The sequence below is a fragment of the Pelodiscus sinensis genome, chromosome 4 (genome assembly GCF_049634645.1).
Source record: "Pelodiscus sinensis isolate JC-2024 chromosome 4, ASM4963464v1, whole genome shotgun sequence".
Lineage (NCBI taxonomy): Eukaryota > Metazoa > Chordata > Testudines > Trionychidae > Pelodiscus > Pelodiscus sinensis.
In genome coordinates, this window is record NC_134714.1 from 83669772 (window position 1) to 83689255 (window position 19484).

At 38.3% G+C, this 19484-nt stretch overlaps 1 protein-coding gene across 13 annotated transcripts in view; it reads right to left on the reverse strand.

The window, feature by feature from the left end:
* The window catches only part of PHF21A (PHD finger protein 21A), a 287213-nt gene that overhangs the window by 265513 nt on the left and 2216 nt on the right, over positions 1 to 19484 (reverse strand). The gene's annotated exons all lie outside the window — the stretch shown is intronic.

The window sequence follows — 19484 nt, forward strand, 5'->3', positions numbered from 1 at the left end:
CTCCTTGAGTATTCTAGGATGCATTTCATCAGGCCCTGGTGACTTGCAGACATCTAACTTTTCTAAAGCTAATGTAGTCATTTGAAATTGCAAATGAAGCCCGGGATTAAAATATCCCGGACTTTATTTGCATGTTCCCGGGCGCCGCCATTTTTAAATGCCCGGTAGTTCAGACTCCCTGCCCACGGCTACACGCGGCACGGGCTAGGTAGTTCGAACTACCGGGCATTTAAAAATGGCGGTACCCGGGAACATGAGAAAATAACTCCCGGGATATTTTAATCCCGGGCTTCATTTGCAAGTTCGAATGACTACATTAGCCACCCTAGTTCAAACTAAGGTGGCTAGTGTAGACATACCCTAAGAGATTGTTAACTTGATCTTTTTTTATTTTATCTTCTAAACCTACCCCCTTCCCAGTGGAATTCACTATGTTAGGCATTCCTTCATCAGACTTCTCGGTGAAGACAGAAACAAAGAAGTCATTAAGCATCTTTTCCATTTACAAGTTTTCTGTTACTGTTTCTCCCTCCTCACTGAGCAATGGGCCTTCCCTGTCCTTGGTCTTCCTCTTGTTTCTAATATATTTATAGACTGTCTTTTTGTTTCCCTTTATGCCTGAAGCTAGTCTGAGCTCGTTTTGCGCCTTTGCCTTTCTAATCTTGCCCCTGCATTCCTGTATTGTTTGCTTTTGTAATTTGTCCTAGTTTCCATTTTTTATATGACTATTTTTAGATCATGCAAGATCTCGTGGTTAAGCCAAGGTGGTCTTTTGCCATATTTTCTATCTTTCCTATGCAGCAGAATAGCTTGCTTTTGGGCCCTTAATAATGTCCCTTTGAAAAACTCTCAACTCTCTTCAGTTGTTTTTCCCCTCAGTCTTGCTTCCCATGGGGCAATTGGAGGCAATTAGTTGACTATCCTGCCAACTATCCGATAAGTATTTGCTTATCAGCTAGTCAACTAGTCCTTCACATCCCTAACTCTTTTACAGTTAAAATGCAGCTCGCAGAGACACCCCCCGCCAGGCCCTCCTCCCATTCTCCACCTAACAGATTGGGCTTGGACCCTGCTGTATGGTGAGGTGGCTAGGGGCTTCTTTGCACTGGGGAGGGATATCTTGGGATTTCAGTCCCACAGTATGTGCTTTTTGGGGCTCAAGGTTTCAGCAGGAGTGGAGCCAAAACCCCAAGCCTGGGCAGGTTCTAAGGGCAGGGCTGAAGTTCTAAGACTCTTCATCCCCACAAAGCTGAAGCCCCAAGTCCCATAAAGCACCACCTGTGCAGCTGAAGTCCCAAGACCTACCCCTCCAAAGCTCCAAGATCCAGCAGGTACACCCCAGCTCTTGAACTTCTAAAGACTGTCATACGTGGCTTAGAGGGTCAGTAAGTTTGGCCATTCCTGACATATTCATATCTGTATGACACAATGTATCACCAATGCATTAGTCAGTATTCTCCCAATCTCTGAAGAAACTGCAAATGGAACAATTTAAATAAGACTACAGTAGAATCTCAGAGCTTTAAGGCCCACTTATGAACTGAATGGTCAACCATACACCTCACTTGGAACCAGAAGTATGCAATCAAACAGCAACAGCAAAGACCAAAAAAAGGCAAACAAAGTACAGTACCGTGCTAAATGTAGACTACTAAAACAAAGTAAAAGTTTACAAACAAACAAAAAAAAGACATAACAAGGAAAGGAAACTGTCTGTGCTTGTTTCATTTAAATTAAGAAGGTTAAAAGCAGCATTTTTTTTTGGCGCAGTGAAATTTTAAAGCTGTATTAAGACAATGTTGAGTTATAAACTTTTGAAAGAACATTTCAGAATTACAACTTCCATTCCTGAGATGGTCCTAACTCCAAAGTTCTACTGTATTACAACTCCAGGAATAATGAAACTGCCACACAGGATTTAACTGGTTGGTCCATCTGATCCTGTATCTCCTGTCTGAAAGAATCAACATAAAAATCTTCAAAAAGCACACAACATTCCCCCACAAAAAAAATATTCACAAAAATGCCCACAGCTTAAATTTCTTCCAACCTAAGGCACTGGTTGCCTTACATCATAAAGTATATGCATTTATATCCCTTAAAATGTTTATCCTGTATAACAGAGGATATTCTTGTTATTCAAGTTATCTAAACATGGCTTGTGTCTTAAGTTGCTTGTCTCAAACCTGTAGCAAGGAGTTTCACAGATTAATTACTCATTGTATCAAATAATTTTCTTTTACTAGCTTTAAATGTGTTGTCTTATAATTTAAAAGGGTGTCACTTTGTTCTTGTACCATGAGGAAGCATAAAATAAGTCTACCTAATTTACCTTCTTTATACCACTGATTGCTCTATAAAACTGTATTATGCCCACTATAAGAGAAAATTCTCTCAAAAACTTGTATGCCAAGTAAAATGACAAAACCATAAATTCTGAAGCCATAGATATACGATGTATATGTGTCTACATCATCCCATATAGTCACAGATACAATATGGCAGTTGCCTCTCAGATGGACTTCTCATTTTGGTGTATTATATTCTGTACACTGAATCTCAGTGTAAGAGGAATTAAACTTCAAGTATAACATCACTCTGCCCTACTACTCCCTTGCACAAACCCTATAAAAAGGAACTCTTCGCCTTATCCTAATGCTCATGCAAACAATTTCCACTTAGACTAACAGACTCACATCACATAACTTTCTTCATCTTATAAAAAAACGCTACATATAACAAATTAATTTCTTCTCGTAGTACAATACCTTATTTACAACCTTATGATAGCCCTGTAATCACAGAACACATTGCACATCTTAAACTTTTCATATCAATTGAATATTTGCTAATACAGGCAGTCCCCGGGTTACGTACAAGATAGGGACTGTAGGTTTGTTCTTAAGTTGAATCTGTAAGTCGGAACTGGCGTCCAGATTCAGCCGCTGCTCAAACGGACCAGCGGCTGACTACAGGAAGCCCGAGGAGTTGCTCTGCCCCGGGCTTCCTGGAATCAGCCTCTGATCAGTTTCAACAGGCTGAATCTGGATGCCAGTTCCGACTTAAGTTGAATCTGTATATAAGTCGGAACTGGCGTCCAGATTCAGCCTGTTGAAACTGATCAGAGGCTGATTCCAGGAAGCCCGGGGCAGAGCAACTCTGCCTCAGGCTTCCTGTAGTCAGCGCTGGTCAGTTTCAGCAGCGGCTGACTTGGGGACGCCTGGGGCAGAGCAACTGGGGTGCTGCTGGGTTGCTCCAGTAGCACCACTCCTCGGCGCTACTGGACCAATCCACCAGCACCCCAGCTGCTCTGCCCCAGGCGTCCTGATTCAGCCGCTGCTGAAACTGACCAGCAGCAGCTGAATCAGGACGCCTGGGGCAGAGCAGCTCGGGTGCTGCCGGGTTGGTCCAGTAGCGCCCAGAGCGGCGCTGCGGGACCAACCGGCAGCGCCCCAGCTGCTCTACCACAGGCGTCCGGAGAAAAGCCTGGACTGCTGGGAGAGGGGGGGTACTAGCTGAGCCCCACCCCCCAGCAGACCAGGGAGACACGGGGGGATGGGGGGGGACTGAGACACACCGCGGTCCCGCCGCCTGGGTCCTCCGCGGCTTTGCTCCGCATCTCCCTGGTCTGCTGGAGACCAGCAGACCAGGAAGACACGGAGCAAAGCCGTGGAGCACACCGGCAGCGGACAGCCCAGACACGCCGCGGCTGTCCCGCTGCCGGCATCTCCAGCAGACCAGGGAGACAGGCAGCAAACCCCATTCGTAACTGCGAATCCGACATAAGTCGGATCCGCGTAACTCGGGGACTGCCTGTACCACCAACATCATAATTAAAGTTGTATTATTCTGTGAGGGAACTCAATATATTGTGTATACAGTTTCCTTATCAACGTAATACAGGGGTCTCAAACTGGGAAATTGTGACCCCTTGGTGGGGAAGGTCACGACGTTAATACATGGGGATCTTGAGCTGTTCTGCTTGCCTCCATCACAAGCCCCACTTCACCTCCAGCATTTATAACAGTACTAAATATAAAAAGAGTGTTTTTAATTCACAAGGGGGGGGCTGCACTCACAACTTACTGTGAGAAAGCAGTTATCAATACTAAAGTTGAAGAACCAATGTCTTTGGGGCAAGGGCCATATTTTTGTTCTGTGTTTGAGGTCCTGGTACATGACTACAGGTTGAGCCTCTCTAATCCAACACTATCCATGGTCCAACATGATTTTTAGTTAGCCACTTATCATGAGTATGGCCAAGTTTCCTGGCTCTCGGTATTCAGTGATGTTATTTAGCTCTAATTTACCCCTAAATGTCTTCTAAGAGTCCAATAAGCAGTAGAGGAGTTGTTAATGCTGCTGGACAATATTGACCTTCTGCAGTTCAGCAAATTCTGTGATTTGGCACCAGTCAGGCCCAGAGGGTGCCAGACTACAGGTTCAACCTGTTGTGTCCAGAGACACAGAAATATGTATTAAAATGTAATGTGCAAAAATGCATTTTTCATTTTTTAGTTGACTCTGAGCATCTTTCATCCTCACTTTTGTTCTCACAAGTTATTTAAAAATACATTTGTCCTAACTTCAATTACTTCACATCATCCAACCAACACAATGAGCAAGATAAGAACTAATAGCAGATGATCATGTAATTAAAGATGGAAATGCATTCTCACAAGGGAAAAGAATTAAGATTGCACACAGAATTACAGATTTGCCATTTCTTGACTTCTGAATGTTAACTTTGTAAAAAGTATCTTAGTGTAACTGTTTTATACTGCAAAGAATAAAGTTAACATTACTAAGTGTATCAAACACAGTAGGACTTACCATACACTGCCTCACTCAGTCCCAATTTTGTCAGATATGTTGTGATAACGTCAAGCTTTATTCAGAAGTTTGAAAGTGAAAAACCTTATCCTTAATTCTACCCCTTAAAAAATTAAATTAAATTCTACCCTCCTATACATATACACAGATAATACATATTCCTGTCAATGAATACAGTGAAAAGTACATAGTAACTATGCTTCACACTACCTAGTAGCTAAAATAAGAGTAATAGGGAAGACTGACTGAGATAATCCATCTGATTGTGAAATTAAATTAGCTTCATATGTAACTGCACCATTCTCTGAACCGAGCCAAAGGAAGGCAGTGTTGGTTGTCCAAGTGTAGCTAAGTTATCAGGGTCCATAAGTAAGAAATAGTACCTGATCATGCAGTGATCTGTCATAATGCACATACAAGAAAGCAGTAATATTGTGCATGCAATCTTAATTTTTACATGTCCTAATGTGTATGCTTATCAATATTAACTATAATGAGGCTGGTACTTCCCTATGATCTACGTAACCTGAATGTTATAGGATTCTTTGGTGTCAAAGCCTACTTTTAGTACTCATTCTCTCACTTTTGTGCACCCAGCAACCTCCCTTTCCTCATTCAAATGCCTACATAAAAAGCACATTTCACTCCCATGTTGTTCCAGTGATAATTCACCAAAAATAAATTAGATTAAAAAAATCTGCAGGACTTTAAGAATGAACCACTATTCAATATATCTTTATCTCTGAAATGAACAGTCTGTGTCTTATAAGACTATAAACTCCTCTGCAGCAGGGACTGTCTGTACAATAATGCTCAGTAACGATATGATAATTTGAGGGTGTCCCTGTTTAGAAGGTAACCATATTTGAGGCTTTCAAAGATGACAGGAGGCAGAATTCTACTGAATTAAGCAAAACAAAAAACAAAAACAAAAACAAAAAATCATGGAGGCCTGTATTGTAATTCCAAGTCTGCAACTGATTTAACTTTGAATTTGAAGAAATCAGATCATCTTTCTCTCTGTCTTCAAACATATAACATGGGGATAATAATACTTAGTTGACAACTTCTCTTACAGAGTAAAATAATGGCCCAGATTATCAAATTGTGTAAATTGATCTAAATGGAGCTAAGCCTATTTATGCCAGCTGTCAGTCTGACCCAAACTTTGTAATAGGGATGTTAAATATTGGTTTAATTGTAACCTCATGAATTTTTATCTGTTAGTCAACTATTCTATAGTCTCCAGGGGAAGGGCTGGCAGCACCGTATCAGAGGCAGCAATGTAGGATGCCGGGCAGGAGTTGGTCTACAAGAGGAGCCAGTTGAAAAACCAGCTCCCCTTGTGGACTGACTGCCTGTTGCCCAGTCTGCTGCCTCTGATAAAGAGGTAGCAGCATGAGGTGGCAACAGTTCCTAAGGTGGGTCTGAGCTCCTGGACCCGGCGTGAGCTGAAACTGAGTTGGGCTGCCTGCTCACCTGGCTCCTAATATACTTTAAATGCAGAGCAGCAGCAGAGATAGATTCTGGACCTGTCGGGAGCCAAAACTGAGTTGGGCTGCTGGCCAGCCTGCTAAAAAAATTTACTGGCAAAGATGGGTGGAAGAAAATGCATGTTGTCTATAGCATTAACCTATTACCTTTTGCCTATCAGTTAATCAACTACACTATTACATCACTACTTTACAAAGTCTTTTGAATGTATATAATACTAGAAGATTTAACCCACATTTCTTGGGTCCTCCAGGGCAGGAGGCTAGGAGCATGGAGGGTGCAGAAGTCAGGGTTGGGGGTGAATAGGGGCAGGACAGGGGGATGAGGTAGGGATGTAAAAGATTAGTCAATTAGTCGACTACTCAATAAGCCTAGGCTTATCAGGTAGTCGTGTCAATTATTCACATCCCGCCCACAGGGGGGGAAGCAGGAGCCATCCTAAAAGCCAGTTCCCCCTAGCACCATCTCCACAGTGCTGCCTACCCTCATATACACTGCTGCCACTATCAGAAGTGACAGTGCAGGAGCCAGGGGAGGCTGCTTCGGTAGCAGCCCCTGTCTGTGGGGAACTGGGACCCCTGCAAGCAGGAGCTGCTGTGGTAAAGCAGCCCCTGTCCACAGCCAGCCTTGGCTGCCACACACAGGGGCTGCTTGTGCCAGCCTAGGCTTATTGGTTAGTTGACTACTCGATGGCATACCTACCTAGCAGTGGCTTCCCAGGGCTAGCTCCAGCAGGAGCTGCACTGACAGGGAGGTGGGATGGGTAGGAAGCTTATCTCCACCCCTGGCCCAATGGGATTGTCCCAGTCACCATCTATGGCCCTTTGATGTCCTCCTGTGGTCATTACAGTAGAACAGTCCCTGTTACCAGCTCCCTCCCTTTCTGTGTTATGAAAAACTATCCCATTGTCCTGGCACAACCAAATTTTTGCCTTTCCTTAATTTATGATAAGCGGTAGCTGCACATCAAAATTTGGTGGTCTTAGCTTTTACCTCTTCGGAGACGCTCTTGAACAAACAGACGGACTGACAGAGTCTCTCACTTGCTCATAGACAAACTCTCAAATAGATAGTAGATTATTAGCAAACCCAGATATGTTATTAGCCAACAAGGAACATCTTAAAGTTTTATTATGCTATACTGTGTTCTGTCCTCTCCCACCCACTCATATGCTCTGACTAGCTATTATTCTCAAAATTACCAGACCACATACGCACCTCAGTTTGGGCCTTCCAGCTACACTTTTACCATTCCATCGCCACAGATCTCCCATCATTTCCCTACTATTATTCCTCCTTAGAAGGATCTTAAGGACGGTTTAGCTTTCTACTCTCTCCATAAAACTAATTCATCCTTTTAATGTAGTATCTGGGATTACATGAAGATGAAGTGAAGGGATTTATTATGTACATATAGACTGTAGAGTTTGAAAGCAGCAACTAGCCAGAAGGAGGGATTCAAGTAGAGTAGATCCTCAGAGTTATGAACACCAGACTTAAAAACTGACTAGTCAACCATATATCAAATTTGAAACCAGAAGTACGCAATCAGGCAGCAGAGACCAAAAAAAGTCACTACACAGTATTGTGTTAAATATAAACTACTACAAAAAATAAAGGAAAAGTTTAAAAAATTGACAAGGCAAGGAAACTGTTTCTGTGCTTGTTTCATTTATATTAAGATGGTTAAAAAGCAGCATTTTTCTCTGCATAGTAAAGTTTCAAATCTATATGAAGTCACTGTTAGAATAACCACAACATTTTGTTCTAAATTATACATTTCAGAGCTACAAACAAACTCCATTCCCAAAGTGTTCTAGTTATGAGGTACTACTTTAACTGTACAGTTATTAATGGAAATCTTTTTTTCTGATGGCCATTATTAGAAAATATGAGTAGAGACTTTGCAAATTCTAACACTGTAAAATATGTAATGGGAACAATTATTCACATCACGTAAGAAATTGTGTAAATGTATAATTTTAGTTTGCGTGTTGTGCAATGAAATAGAATTCACAGTTTGCCAGTGTGCAAGACTGTTGTAACGGAGGTAAAAATGAACATTTTTATTGTTTGTTATTCATATAGCACAAGATGAATGAGATGCTACTTTTCAGTTGTGCAATTCCCTACTCTCCGATTATTATAGGTATTTCATTGGAACAGTCATTGTATGGCCATTTACCAATAATAAAATGGTCATGAAGAGCTCTCTGTTCTGAATGGCTATTATAATCTCTTTCTACAGATTGACTAATGCACTCAAGCTTTCAAATTCTGTGCTACCAATAAAGTCACAGGAAGTAGGAAAATTCCACATTTTACATAAGAACAGCCATACTGGATCAGACAAAACAGCCATCTAGTCCAGTATCCGGTCTTCTGACAGCGGCCAATGCCAGATGCCCCAGAGAGAATGAATAGAACAGGTAATCATCAAGTGATACCTCTCCTGTCATCCATTTCTAGACCCTGACAAAAAGGTTAGAGACACCATTCCTACCCATTCTGGCTAATAAGTATTGATGGACCTAACCTCATGAATTTATCTGGTTCTTTTTTAAGCCCTATTAAAGCCCTGGTCTCCTCAACATCCTCTGGCAAGGAGTTCCACAGATGACTATGCACTGCATGAAGAAAAAGTTCCTTTTGTTTGTTTTAAACCTACTACTTATTCATTTCATTTGGTGACCCCTAGTTCTTATGTTATGGAATCAAGTAAATAACTTTTCTTTATTCACTTTCTCCATACCTGCCATGATTTTATAGACCTCTACCATATCTCATTGTAGTCTCTTCTTTTCTAAACTGAACATTCCCAGTCTTTTTAGTCTCACTTTATATGGCACCCGTTTCAAACCCGTAATTCATTTTTGTTGCCCCTTTCTGAACCTTTTCCAATGCCAAGATATCATTTTTGAAATGAGGTGACCACATCTGTACCCAGTATTCAACATGTGGGCATACCATTGATTTATATAGGGGTAAAAAGATATTTTCCATCTTAGTCTCCATTCCTTTTTAAATGATTCCTAACAAGGTTGCTTTTTTGACTGCCGCTGCACATTGAGTGGATATATTCAAAGAACTATCCACAAGGACTCCAAGATCTCTCTCTTGAGTGGTTATAGCTAAATTAGTCCCCATCATACTGTATGAATAGTTGGGATTATTTTTTCCAATGTGCATTACTTTGCATTTATCAACATTACAATTAATTTGACATTTTGTTGCCCAGTCACCTAGTTTTATGAGATCCTTTTGAAACTCTTTAGTCTGCTTTGTTTTTAACTATCTTGAGCAGTTTAGTGTCATCTGCAAAAAGAAAAAAACTACCAGAAAGTTTTAAATGGACCTATTTCATTTCTAAAATGTTTATAAACAACAACAAAAACCACACACACAAAACCCACTGAAATATTTCATTCTTTCCTTTCACCTCTCTCTTTGTCTCTTTCACTCCCTACAGTTCAAAAATCTTTTCTGACTGACTTGTCAGGGATTGATACTCTTCCAGCATAAACAGACTGATCATTACACGGCAGGAAAAAATTCACATGGGGACTGGAAACTGCTGTGAAAGGTTCCCACAAAGTGAGCAAGGGCAAGCTCCTGCCCCACAATATAATAATGCTTTAGTCCCCTAAAAATGACATAGTTCTTACTGTCTACTGTTCCGAGAAACCCACTGAGACCTGAAGAGGCAACAGTGCAGAGGAAGTGCAAACAAAAGATAAAGATGGTACTTCCATTTTAAAAAATTAACACTGAAATACTTATCCTTGTTAGAGTGGTGAGGGAAAGATAGTAAAGTATATGGAGAACATCCATCTTCCATTCCTAACTTTTTCCTGATATCTGGCCCATCCCTTCTGTAGAGATAGGCACAGATCCCTGAGGAGTGACTTCTGGCAGGCCTGAGTGAAAATAAACAATGAAGAGCTACCTATCCAACAACACCTTGTTGGATAATATGCAGAGATCTAACAGATTTTCATACCTACACTCATACAAGGGACCAAATTAAACTCAATTTTTAAAAACAATGAGCCAAAGTTACCCCTTATGTAGCATGCTGAAGTTACTTATTATGCCAAGTATTTATTTGGCCTACTGTATATATAACAGAACATTTATTTTGGAATGAAAAACCCTGATGACCTGAAGTGAAGAAATGGGGAGATTAGGTAAAGGATTACAAAAGTGAAGGAAGAAGGGAAATTACAGGAGTTAAGAAAAAAAAAAGGAGTCCCTTTTAGACCTAATTTAAACAATCTACCTTTTATAAGTTTGACAGCAAATTTAGTTTGTGTTTAATAGCTCTTTTCTTTCATTTACAATTTTAATATTTAACCTAAAGCGTAAGCATAACAACTTCCTCTTAACACAGTAACATTCTAATCATGAGCTAATCAACTCTGAGGCCAAGAGAATACTGTTATTAACCCCAAAACAGGAACCACCTTCAATTTTACATTTAAAGGAGCTATCCAACATCTCTATGATTTGATTGGCTACAACTGTATTTCAGTATAAAAAGTACTGTACTCATAGTCATATGATATTTTTATCTTAAAAAACTGCTCCAGTGGTCCTTTTCTATTAAAATTTTACACCAGCAGCCAAGCATTCATGAACAGCCTCTGTAACAACAGGGCAAAAACTTTTCAAGCTTCAAGCTATGGTAGAAATGTTATATAAACCATTCTAAGAAATACTGGAAGCAGGGGAAGGAATTGTGGGAGGTTCTATTTGAGTTTGAAGCTAAATGAGATCTGGTAAAACAGGCAATCAGCAGCAGCACTTGAAACTGAAACTTTAAGCTATGATCCTGCAACAAGCTCTAGGTTGTCCTGGAAGGAGCTCTGCCCTCAAATAGAGAGCTAGCAAAGTCAATAGGGCTCTGTGGATTACAAGGTTCCACCTACATAGTATGTGCTTCAGGACTCAAGCTCTAGTGATCCAAAAGACAAAGTATTGGAAGAACAGCAGTAGTTCATTACCAGCCTCTTTGAGATTTCAGCCTTAATCTGGAGACATCCTCTTTATGAGATAAAGGGGGAGTTCTGTTTCCCAGATCCTTTAATTTTTGGTTTCTCTGACAAGAATGCCAACAAGAGGACTAATTAATACCAAATTATGATGGTGGATTTGTAAGACAAACTAGATGTCAATAAAAACAGAATTGGTATTACCATCTCTATTCATAGAGACCAATTAGTTGTGAACTTAAGAAATTGTATTTATTATGGACTTAAGCTGGATTCAAGCCAGTAAAAAGCTTCACCTCCTGTTACCAGTCTCCTGAGCTCTCTCCTGGTTCCTCTTTTCCAAGCTGCAGAACGATATGTTTATTTGCTGTTAAAAAACTGACCATTAATTCAAAATTCAAGCTGGATATTTCTATACATAAACCATTCTGCTGTGCCATCAAGAGAGGGTAAAGAGTGTATTAATATTATACCTTGGGCATAACGGAAACTAATTTTGGCTACTTTTTTGCTTTAGTGAATTACAGCAAAACCCTTTAATAATATCATATAGCACTTAAATAGTGCTTTTTGTCAATAAACCTTAAAGTGCTTTCCAAAGGAGGTCAGCATCATATTCCTTACAAGAGATTTAGTGACTAAGACACAAATAGAACCCGTGCCTCCTGATGCACCGTCCAGCACACTATCCATTAGACTACAACGCCTAATGGCAAAGCTTCCACTGACTTCAATGGGGCCAGAATTTCACTCCAAGTCATGACACATTTATCCAACCATTTTACAGAACAAGATGTGTTTATGGAGAAGCTTTTTTCCCCTACACCAAAACTATGTCACATATCTGTACATCAATGCTTACTGCACTCTAACAGTATTTGTATCACATACTACCTCAGCAGGGTTAGAATATTGGGAGGACACACAAATAAAGCAGCACCAGCAACATAGTTGGCAATGCTCTGAGATGTTCTATCATACAAAAAGCTAGGAAGGAGACCCAGCCTACTCAGATACATAGGAACAACTAGGAGTTTCATACTTATAACACAATAATGATCCTCTTCCTATAATCAGGTCATTACACAGTAGGTTTCTGGCAAGGGTAACACATGGGTAGCTGATACAGTTAGTAACTACATTGAGTGTGGATATAGAACATATTTAAAGAAAGCTATGACTAAGTAGTTGCAAACTAATGACATATACATGATACATACAAGGCAATATTTAAACAAATTTATATTTTAATTTCCTTTTTTGCAGATAAGTTTAAGTCAACCACTAAAAGTAAAATGCACACAATACACTAGTCTGAACACAATTAAATTTCATAATTCAAAAGTAACTATTACCATCTAATATTTAGACTATTTTAAAATGTATACGGATAGAAGAGAACGCTACCACTTTGATAAGCATTCAAGCAATGTGTACTCTGTGCAAAATTCCCTCTCTGATCTTCATAGAGTTCCAACATTCCATACAGATATAAGGACAGCATACGGACAACTACATTTGCTAGGTGAATTAGAGAAAAGAATTTTACCATAAAGATCTGCATGCAAGCTAATTACTGTATATGCCCAGAAGCCACTTTCCAAGATTAAACATCTAAGGCCCTTATCCAGCAACCAGTTACACATGCTGAAGTTTAAGTATGTGAGTACTCCTACTGATTTCAGTAGAACTCAGATGTTTAAGTTGTGTGTGTCAATTTTGCAGGATTGGGGTCTTAAATGTTAAAAATTTCAACCGCTGATTTCATATTTTTTGCTCTTGCATAACAAAAAGGTATGCAAGGAACTAAATTAGCCCAGTGTATTTGTAAGGATTAAAATTAATTAATTTATTCTGCAGTCCTTACACAGGCTGGACTTCTACTGACTTCAATAGTAACTCTTCTTATGTTAAGTAGTGATGAGCAATGCTCAAATACACTCAAAATATCTGAACATAATTTAATCCTTCTCTTACCTGCCAAAACCTGAATTCAAGGTTCTGTGTTTCCCTGGTAACAGCTAATGACATCACTAACCCCTAAAGCAGTGAAAGGAAAGCATTTCCCTGTTCTGTTTTAGAGGTTAGTTATTGTATCACTAGACCTCAATATACAGAACACTGAAGTCAGATCTTAACAGGCAAAAAGCCTTTCAATTCACCTTTAACTAGAGCAGTACAAGCCATACACCTACAATACTCTAATTCAGAAGAAGGAAATAGTATTGGTAGCAGATGAGTGAAGGCTTTTTGTGCCTGATGTTATCCGTCCATAACACTATGATTACTCTGAAACATGTAAAAAAACCTCTCAACAATTAGTACTCTTCTCAATCACAAGTAGTATATTATTTCACTTAATTACATAATGCTGCACATAGAAATAAGTCTTCCAACAATTAGTGTTCTCTAAACAAAAGTACTCAACTGGAGGTTAGAAGGAGCTTGTAAATAAAGAATAGTTTTACTGCATAGTATGAACATCAAGGATTTCCAAGCTGTTCAACTAAGGGCCACTTAAGCAGCTTGCTGGGAGCCTGAGGACCACAGCTAGTTTATATAAAGTATAGCAGTGTTCACAAGCCATTATCATGAACATGAAAGTTTGATTCATGAAAACTACAGACCCCAGCATGCAATGGTTCATCTTTAACAAGCTGCTTAAATAAAAATAAAGGTCTGCATACAGGCCTCAATAAGAAGCCACATTATTATTAAAGATGAGGCCAAATGTAGGCTATAATGCACATCTCCAGGGGCCACATTCTGACTTTCATACCACACACACAGATCGCAAAGTCAACATTATCTCATTATATTAATCATATTTAAGATGAACATAGACTTCAACAAAAATAGTAAACTCGCCGATAACTCAAAGCAGTAATTGTCTAGATTAAAATCTATAGAAAAGGCTCTGGCTTGCATAGATTTATCTTTCTAAACAACTCATGGTTTTATCAGGTCTGTTACATTCATTAATATTAAAGAAGGTTTTCAAACAATACTGATTTTCATTGGCAAAAGTATGTGTGTGTGTGGAGAGTTTTTCTATTGCCTATGCTTATTATTTGGAAATATTTTATTCTTTACTTCTATCACCAAAATGCAGTGAAGCAGCAGTTTGAGCTTTCTCTAAAAAGGGAGTTGAGCTTAGCTGTAAATTAAATGGTTGTATTTCAGAATAGGCCTCTGAAAACATACACCGTATTCCAGTTCAATAGAGGGAAGGGCAGCTCCCCCTATCAGCCTGTTCTAAGAAGGCTTTATCAAGGAAGGAAAATCATACTGTGTTCCAAACTCAAAAGCCATTATTTTAAGCTCTGAATTAATATATTTTGTTGCAAAATAAGTGAAAAATGCAAGTACAGTCTGTACTAAAAGGCACAGCAAAATTCCTGCATTTCCAGGCAGCCAGGCATCATCAGCACCTCCACAAATATGAATTAGAGAAAGGGCCAAAAGATTCTGGAAAATGAGACACAAGCAATGGCACATTGCAACAAATAAACTGGCAGCAATGCTGCCGAAGTCACCTGAAAGACCTTCTATTGCACTTTCCACATAGGCGACAAACTACAAAAGCAACTAAAGGCTTAGTCAATACAGCAATAATACTGTCCATAAGGCCAAAGATAGCTGTTGCCATGGTTACTATCAGCCAGTTTATTAGAAAATAATTATTACTTAGAAGTTTTAGTTAAAACACTTTAGTCAATTAACTATCAGAGCTTTAAAGAGATCAACTACTATTTTGCTTTCATTTACACTACTTTAAAGCTGCACATGGTTAACAATACTTGCATCCCCAGCAGGAAGAGGGAGAGAAGAATCAATGCTTTTCTGCTGTTTCTTCTTCCCTTCAAATCCTGAGTTTGTATTCTGCATAGAGCCAAATAATAAAACAAAATGAATCTTTTGGCTCTTGTGTTTGAGTTCTCTTTTCACAGGCCTACAGAGCCCAAATAAAGATTAGTTCATCATAGCTGTTAGACTCCATCCTCTTCCTCACTCTTTTCTAATCATTCCTGAAAAAAAAAAATGTAACACCAGCTAATGTTTTCAGAGCACAATCCTAACTACATGATAAGAACTGCTTAAGAGCGTCTTCTCACCAAAAGAAGATGGTCCAATATTACCTCGCTCACCTTGTCCTTTATTTAAAGCATATTCAATGGCAATTTTATAGTGAATGAACTCAGTAATGTGGCCTTCTATCCCTACAGCATAGTAGTGAGGAAATGTAAAACTATTCAAGAAAAAAAAAATACATGCTATTTTAAGAAGTAATCATTTAAAATAAAATGAATGCCTATAATAAACTCACAAACAGAACTACACTCCTAACACACCATCTGAATTTTTTTCAAGAGCATCTATGTAAGAGTTTGAGAGAGAGAGTGGTTAATTTTTACATTACATGATCCAGATTTTTGAGAAAAACAGCCTCCACATATTACCTCTGACTAAAGAGTGGGTGTTTGCAATAGCGTATGAAAAAGAGTCTAAATGCAGAGAAAGTCTGGAATGGGTCAAGACATCAGAGTGTGTAGCTCCTAGGCAGAGATTACTTAGTGATTCCTGTCGAGATTATAAACTCTGCAAGGGATCCTGCACTGGTTTGCATTAATACTTAAACACAGAGACCAATACATCCTTTTTTGAAGCCTACAATGAACCATGTGTCTCAAAACCATTTTTAATAAAGTTTTAAACAACATATAGATATTTCAAGAGTGAAAATTTGGTTAAAGCTTTAAATATAACAAGTTAAGGGGAGATATAAGGGACCCAAAAGAGCTTTATATAGTTTTAAAACAAAATATGAAGGCCATGAAATTCTAGCGTTAAAGAAACAAGTTCAACTCAAACTGCAGTCAATTTTAAAAACAAATAAATTAGTAACTGATTCAGCTCCTGTCCCAAGTCTCTTTGACAATTGTTATTGTAGTACAAACAAATTCTAATATCTTAAGATATTTTTCTCGTCACAGTCAAAAGATGAAACCAAATACAGTGCTTTCAAACGTACCAAGAAAAAGAAACCAAAAAATAAAATAGTTATAACAACAAATTACAAGTAACAACAGTAGGTAAGAAGGATCACATAGAAAAGACTTTTAAATTGGTTGACTCCTTATAACATGACAAAATTTAAACAAATCTGAAAAATAAAGAAATGTAAAAGTACTCAAAACACTCTCCATCCAAAATTAGGCCCATTTTTTATAGGCACAATCTGTACCTTCATAATTGATACATAAGACAAATACCTACTCAACAGCAAACCAAACAGGTCATATTAAACTTTTCACTACCTATTACAAGTATACAAAAACTATCTTCCAGTTCACCCTCCACTTAACAAATATTAACAAGACAGGACACAAGACAGGACACAAAAATCTTGCCTGTTACAGTCAATTCACACAAAGACCCATACATCACACTTGTTCCACTATTCCAATATATGGTTTGATCCTAACAAATTTTTGTGTAAGTGGAATATATTAGCATAAACCCCTAGCCTAGTTTCTGGCACAAGTAACTCAGTGGGGCAACAGGACCATGCACAGAGGCAGGAATTCCCTCCAGTCCTTAATAGTGACAGAACTAGCCTCAGTAGATTCTTATACTGCCCCATGTGGGGAGAATGGAAGGCAAGATGCATATAAGGATGGATTTTCTTTCCTACATCAGGACCTCTCCTCTTGTATGGTCAGGCCCACTGAACGATCCTCCATAGAGTGGAACTGCATCAGCTCCCTCCTCTAGGGTTGCTCCACACCCATAGAGGAGACTAGATATGATTTGTACAAGTAAAGATTTGTGTGGTAAAACCCACACATGCCTGGCATAGAAAAAAAATAAAACCAGATTAGCCTCTTTCTATCCACAATAGTTGGGACTCTATGGGTTCAGACATCTTAAGAATTATGTATTCTTACAGCATTATATTCTGTTTGCCTGGAAACTAATGTCATGGTGGAAGTAGTTAAAAATAGCATCCATTTTTAAAATACTGTAAAGACGCTTTTGCTTTTCGCCGGAATCTGTGGCCATACCAAATTGTAAAGAGTTTAAATGGATATCATACTGTATGCATGAAGATGCACAAAGTGACAGCACCCTGAGACAGTTTATGAACACTGTCTAAAACAAGACACCCCCCCAAAGTCCCTGTAAATTTTAAGATATTAAATTTAACCAGAAATACCAGTAGTAAACAAACTCCAATATCATCAATTCATTTCATTCACACAAAGTTCTCCAGAACCTAAAGCACACTGAATACTCTGGAATTGTTAAACAATATTTTCATATTTAAAGACAGTTACTTCCCTATAAAACAAACTGCCTGAACAATTATGATGATAACATATCTTCACCATTAGAACTTCCCTACAGTATAAAGAACAAAGCCTCTAAAGGCCCAATTAAAACAAACTTTATATTTTTAAAACAAGAAACTGATCTGCTTTGTGCATATCCAGTCAGTTCAACAATATGAAAAAGAGTTACAATTTCTATTTACATTTTCAAAACTTCGCAGTATATTACCTCCGAAACAGGAATATAGCCAGGATAAGACATATTCAGGCCTGTACTATGAATAGAAATGCAAATTCAGCACAGGGAGAATACACTTGAAAAATCCTACATTAAAACTTTGACTTACTGTAAAAGTTGAATAGCCAAAACTGAACATCCAAATATTTCTTTTTTAAAAAGACCTGTAAAATCCATGAGGCACTACAACTCCTCTCCCAAAATTTTAAAAATAAGCTTTTATATTTTCACTTTCAGAAGGGAAGAAAGTGAATGTCAGCAACACAACAGACTTCTGCACCCTTTTAAAAACAAACTGGCAAGAGTAACCCATTTTAGGATGCATAAATAACTCTGAATGAACAAGGGAAAGAAAACAAAACCAGAAAAATTCATACTTCCAATGAGTAATTATTCAAAGACAATGATACAAATACTTTTTAAATTACAAAAAATGCCTTCAGCTCCTCCCTTTAATTATGTTTCAGTCAGACAGGCTTGTTACCTAAGTGAAATTCAACTCAAATTTGGGAGTGAAATCAGATTCTTCATTGCCCAGATTGAAAGGCTCAAACATGTTGCAGATATGATGTAGCTAACTTTCAGCTGCTAATAGGCATTTGCAGAACAAGCACCTACTGCTGGAATTTACAAAGATTTGCTGTACAAAAAGAGAACTTTGTCAGAGATGACAAAGGAAGGATACCTTTAACTTTCCAGTCATGTAAGGGAATTGCTCCAACACCTATTTTTTTTTAATCTCAATACAACTGAAAGTTTAAAGTAAAACACAATTCCACAGAAAAATTATTTTTAAAACTGTTTCAATATTTACCGAACTGAATTCTTTACTTGAGTAGAACTTTATTTCATTCAGAAATCAAAGAGGTTCCTAAATTTTGTTTAAAAAGTGATATTAGTACTAAAATGCAGGTAAATAATTAGTATGGAGTTTTAAACAGTAGCTGTGCTGTAAATGAAGTTTTTGGCTGGTTGGAAACCTTGCTTTTAAAATGCCCTTTATCAAATACCATTTTAAACACAGAGTAGTAAGGTACTGTTGGACACAGTTACCAATTCTCAGGACTATTACCTAAAACAGACCTTTAAAAAATGTGTAGGTAGAATGGGAAGGGTGCGTGTGGAGGGGGGATATTTGCGTTTTACATTTTATCTTTACAGGTACATTGGCAAACATGTCAAGGCACAAAACTTAAACACAATCTAAGTTTAATAAAGCTCCTATAAAACCTATTACAATTTTTTTCAATTAATGTTTATGACAAATAAGTTTGTTTTTATATGTAAACATTCCCCTACAATATAGCAAAACCAAACAGCACCAACTTTGAGTCAGTGAATGAAGAAGTCTCAAATATGAAACTGACTACAATCAAAAGTGAAACTAACCAGTTTTCATTACCAAAGTTGAGTGAAATGCAAAAAGCAAACCAACATGTTAAACAGCCAAACACAAATGAATTAGATATTAAAATTCTAAGATATCAGTAAAAGTGCCCAGTTAATTAAGCATGGGATAACTGACCTTAGTGTTCCTTCTGAAACCAATATGTTGAATATGATTATGTTGAATATGATTATACATTTATTCTTTAT